The following is a 6,232-nucleotide window of genomic DNA, read 5'->3' as shown; positions in this document are numbered from 1 at the left end:
ATCTTTTTTCTAACCTAAGAAGTACGATTTCTTCATAAAATTATGCATAATAGTTAATTCACCATAAGTTATATTTTACTCACTAAATTAAATGTATTTTCACAAATTTGAGGGTTTCACTATAAGTTCAATTCTTACAGGCAAAATATATGAGAATTAAAAAATCAAATATTAGGAAAACTACCAAAGTCAAAGCATGGTTTAAGAGATTTGATGGTTCTAGATTGATAGAATCAAATTCTAAATATGTCACGTCATACGATTTTATCCATAACTTTTGATTTACTTATTGAAATAAGGCGAGATTTTAAAATTAGACAATTGATTTAGAGAAAACTAATTCGTATTTCACGCAACAAGTTAATTCGGACTTTGAATTCGTTAAAAATATATAACAAGTTAGAGATTTCAAGTATGTCATGTTTCATCATTTTAGATATAACTTTTCACTCGGTTATCAAAATGGAGCAGTGTTAATGAGATTAAAACTCTAATTAAGAAGGGAAGATAATTATACTTCATATAAAAAAGCAAATTCAAATAAAAAAATGATAAAAATGTGTTGTCAAAACAACCATAGTTTTTGTCTATAAAATACATTAACTTTCTAAGATTTTGGGCTATCTCATGTCTATTTATCATCTCCTTATCATTTTTTTTAGATTTAAGTTTTAGTTATTATTTTCTGCAAATTAGAATATAAGTATTTTTTTCAAGATTTATTTAAGAGATTAATAAAAGGTAAGTTCTTTTTTCATTTGTTTATTTATTGATTTTTTTAGAATGAGTCTTGGGTAATCTTCCAAGTTATGGAAATTGATGAAGCCAAGGTGTTTAATTAGTTTTTATTTTTATTTTTAAAGGTTTTGTATCTTTTTCAAAGTTCTTAATAGATTTCTCTTTACCAGACGTTATTTTTAAAATTCTATTTATTTCTCCTTATCCCTTATCTCGGACGTGATTCGTTAATATTGGGGAAAACCTATCATATCGAATACTCATTGTGATGTAGGATCATTTGGCAATAAAACTTTTAAAAGGAAATAAATCTTAGTCAATTACTAGATTTATAAAAATAAAAATAAAAATTTATTATTAATTTTTCGAATCAATAACCTTTGTCGATTTTTTAATTTGAGTTATCCAAAAAGAACTTGAAAATAAATTGATTTAAATTAATTATCTTAGGTGGATTCTGTCTTCTTAGATATTTTCTAATTCAGCATTTTTAGTTAATTTAATTAGTTTTTATTTTTATTTTTTCAAAAATCAGGAATTTTTAAAATTTGGAATATTAGTTATCCAATCTTTTGTGAAATAACTCTACTTACCAATCTAAAATAAATTTTTAATTTTATATTTGTTCTTTTTCTTTTTAGAGACATCTTTACACAATGAACAAACTGGTGCCGCTGTCAAGAATTTGCGTAATTAATTTTTCGAATAAAAAAAAATCAAGGAAGTTTTTTAATTTTATTAGTTTTTCTTTTTTTCTTTTAGTTTTTTATATTTTACTTTAGTTTTTATTTCTGGTTTAAAAAAAATTCTTGTAAGAGAAGAATCTTGAAGGCGGAGTGAAGAAGAAGATCAAATTTTTTTCAATAATAATTTAAAAGTTTATTAAGATTAATTAAAATTTAAATTTTTGAACAATACCTTTTTACTCATTATTTATTTTTAATTATTCAAGTAGGTCTAGATTGTAATAGAATTAAGGACGGAGTGATAGTAAGATGCAATTATCTCAGCCCCTCAGATTTATATATCATAATTGGTGTCTATGGTTCAAGTTTACTCAATAAGATATCTCTTGTGTTGAACGGGAGGTAGTATCTTTTGACACCCATGTATTTTTATCGATGGGTTATTTTATTATCTTTTCTGGTGAAAGCGCCCTTGATACGCGGGTTGCAGATCCGTTTTTTTAGGTGTTTGAGAGTCACCACCTAATTATTATGGTCTAGGAACCGAAACATTAACTTTAAATAAATAAGAAAACATTGGTTTACAAAAAGAACAGGTCCGGGGATCATGTTATTGGGTTGGAAGGTGTTAGGCAGCAACCCCCCAACAAACGCCGGTCTCTACTTTTTTTCAAAAATCACATTGCTAAAAATAACCTAACAAAAAATAAAATAAAAAATACTATTTTACCTAGGTGATTGCGACAATACGTTCCCTCATAACTAACGGAGAGCGTCCTCGTGTGAGTTTTTCTTACTTTTTCTCTATCGTTGGATCTGATTCTAATCTCCAAGATGAAGTATCTTCTTCTTAGATTTGAGTGTTTTCTAATTTTTTGAAATGTTTAGGGGTATTTTTAGAGGATTTCTGAGTTTTTGGGTGTTCTTTGAGTAAAAACTAGGGTTTGGATGTTAGGTAGGGAGTTGAGACTTCAAATTTATGATTTTGGGGAGGTTGGGGGAAGTTTCTGACCTCTCTTTCCTAGGATTTATTTTGACCTGCGAGATTGGGTTGTGGAGGCTCTTATTTATAGATTTTTTTAGAAGAGTTTGTGTTTGATTATGTTTCTTTTAGATAAGATAAAGTTATTTAATTAGGGTTTAATTGGATTTCTTATATTAGGATTTTGAATTAGGGTTTTAGGGTTTTGATTCTTATGTACAATAAAATAATATATTTTTTTAAGTTTTTAGGAGAACCCCCTTAATTATATCTTTAATTTTTTGGGCCCTAGATGGAAGGGTCTTTTAATAAATGTCAGGTGGGCTCCATTTGAACAAGTGGACTACCACTTAAAATTTGATCCGTGAACTTAATTAATTGATTTTATTTGTATAAAATTTAAATTTAATCTATTAAAGTTTCGTTTTACGTTCATTAATATTTTAATTATTAATTTCAAAATTTTGAATTTTTAGGGTTGGAAAATTACCGTTTTACCCTTAAAGAGGGCTTTTGCGTTTCGAAATCATTTTTTGGTGTCTTATGATGTTTTGAAATCAGTTTTTCGTAAGAAATTCAATAGGAGTATTAGTTTGTGTCATTTATGAGTTTTTGAAGTGAAATGGTCGTGGACCTTATGAGGGGTATTTTCTTAATTTTGTCAAATTTGGTGAAAATTGGTAAAATAGTTTATTTGATTTTTATTTGTTATTTTATATGTTCGAAAGGGTTTTCCTAAGTGTAACATGGGTTATAGGGATATTTTGATGTTAGGGGTATTTTGGTAATTTAGTCATTTGTTAGTGATTTTTCTTGTAAAATTTCTTTTTGTCTGGAAATGATGATTTCTATATTTTTTTGTCATATTTTCCTAACGTAGCGCGGTTTCTAAAGTTTTGTTCGCTTGATATACCTCATCTGAATTTCTGAAACATATCTAGTAACAAATAAAAAATATTGAAATATTCATCCATCATTGGGAATCGTCACAATCAGGTTGACGAGTTGATTAATCAGGCGAGTGCGAAAATGGGATGTCTACTTCTAGTTATCAACTATACACACCAAACGCATCGCTATCTTTAAATTAGAGGGGCACCCCTACGAGGAGGACACACGATAAGATAGATGTTGAATTTCATCAACAACTCTTGCCCTTAATGTTTAATAAAAGATTGATTGACATCACTCAGCAACCCTAATTAAAATTTACATAACTAAAGACCAAACAGTCATACTCATTAGGAGAAGCTCCACTTCGAGTTGGCCTAAAAAATTTTCTTGATCCTTAATTAGTGTCTAACCTTGGCACCAAAAACAATAATTTTAAGTTGTAATACCCGAGTTTTTAATTCGTATCTCGAAAAAATTCAAATAGTGAAATTTTGAGAAAATTTTAAAAGTAGGACCTAGAGTAGGAATTCTCAAATTTTGTTATGTTCACTTTTGACGAAAATTAACTTCGCCATTAGATTCAAAATATTTGAAAAATATATTTTAGCCCGTAAACACGCTCAAATTTAAGTTCGGATAGAAAAATTATAGAATCATCGATTTTCGTGTCGGATGAGACCTTAAAAAGCAAATATTTATTAAATAAATAATTTATGGAATCCAATCTCATCATTAGGTCCACAACGAAAAGTTATCGAGAATGGAGTACTCATTCGTCAATTTCCAAGCTTGAAAATTCGAGATATCGTCAATAATAGAAATAAATTAGAAAATACCCATTTTGCCCACAAGCCATTATAAATAAAAGAACTTAAAGTTCTTTTATTTCATTCTCTTATCTCCAATGAAACTAAACCTAGTTAACGTTGACCCAAGGGTTTCAACCATCTTCTTATCAAGATCCATCACGAACGAGTCATCGTTGAGCCTCGACAAAGAAGAAGAAATTGTCGACGTCGACGAGCTCTACATCCTTAAAATTTTTTATCCTCATTTCTCTTTCTTCTTCGTCTCACATAAAAAACTAGCGAGTGGATTTCAACACATTCCACTCGCAGTTTTATTTACTTAGAAGTGGGTTCGTTCTTCATTGTAGAAGGGTAAGAGGATGTTATCATCGAGAGTTTCGCAAATCACATATTGTTTCGCAATCAAATCCATCCAACTTTGATTATCACACTAATTCACCTCGACTTCTGTGTTAGCCCTTCACTTCTAGCAACTACGATGTTTGATGGGGGACTCTCAATTCTTATTAGTAATTGTAGATTGGAAAATTTTCATTTAAGATTTTAACAAAACTTGAAATGTGTTTTAAATAGTAAAAATCATTTGTTTTTTACTTTAAAATTCATACGAGACTATATATTTGATGTGGTTTAATCGCATTTTAACAATTGATATGTGGGTGAGATAATGGATTGAATAACTGATGAAAAATCCGAAAAATTACAGAAAATCTAAATTTTGAGAAGACTTTCAATTCTGTTGGCAGGACTAATGGTGCCACCGTTAGAAATAGCCTTCTGCCATCACCAGCTATCGTTAGAACTAATTTTGACAATTTGATTTTCGCGCATTTCTAGGATCTCATTTTGACTAACTTTATTATAGTTTTTAGTTAAATTGTTAAAAATAAATTTAAAATTTTAAAAATGATTAGTATTAAAGGAGTTTACGATGTTTGATGAATTTCAAAAAAAATATGGTATTAAAAGAACTGAAAAGTAAAAAATTAGAAAAATAGATGAAATAGTAAAATATTAGTCACACCTGTGGGGTCTGCATTTTACATAGTTGTTTTGTGTGTGGGTTGGTGAACGGATATCCAGGGGTAATTAATTGCGGTTGCATGTTTATTTCATTTCTATAACACAAGGCGTAGTTTAATTTTCACATTATTATTTAATTTAAGTCAGGAGCCACAATTGCATGATAAGAAATTGGATATCCATTCTCAACTCTGTAATGTTAATTTTTCATTTGTTATATATATATATAAAATTATTTTTGAATTATTAAAGAGCTTGTGAATACCTGAAGGGATAGTTCATCATATCATTAGGAGTGACATGTTATCCTGAGATGTATGGAAGAGACAACCAAGTTCATACGTGGTATGAGACACGTATGAGAGTGGAGTCACAATTAGAATTCAGGTTTATTCATTTTTATCTTTACCAATGAACTTGTAATGTAAAGATGGTAGTACATAAATGAGGATATATAATAGGAATCACATGCACGCCTGATAGGCATAGACGAAAATGATTGGTCAGTGATCACTAACAATTTATAGTAATCGAACATCCTAATACGTCGAAAAGAGACACATTGTTTACAGTCACGTCGAACGGCCAGCCTGAACTGGATAAATAGTCAACAAAGTGTGATAAGTTGCAACGACCGACCACAAAATCAGGAATTAAAAACTAAGAAAAGATTTGAACATCATGTCCCGACTAGGAGCGATCTAGTCGTAGAATTCCAATTCTCTAATTCTACTATTCCACCATTGTGCATTATGTATTTGTTGCTCTATATTGAATTATAAAATAAAAAACATGTTTACTGTCCCAACATTATCAATTAGAATTGTATAAAAAAAGAATGTTATATTATAAGTATTACTACTCGTAGAAATGTGAATTTTAATTATTTAGTTACTAATCACTAGTTATATGTACTAGTTACTTATAGTTTATCTTGTAAAACTTTGTATGTATTAAAAAGATTGAGAATGTTTACTAATTCATACTAGGAGAGGTTATTAGTGAGAATTATTTGTTACCTACTGGGTAACCATTGTTACTCACCATTTTTTTTTTTTTTTTTAGTTTCAGAGCCTATAGTTGTCGTAGTAGGCGTGAAG

Source organism: Akebia trifoliata, chromosome 9, assembly GCF_017979445.1.
Source record: "Akebia trifoliata isolate Shusen 1 chromosome 9, ASM1797944v1, whole genome shotgun sequence".
Taxonomy (NCBI): Eukaryota; Viridiplantae; Streptophyta; class Magnoliopsida; order Ranunculales; family Lardizabalaceae; genus Akebia; species Akebia trifoliata.
This window is presented reverse-complemented; position numbering follows the sequence as displayed.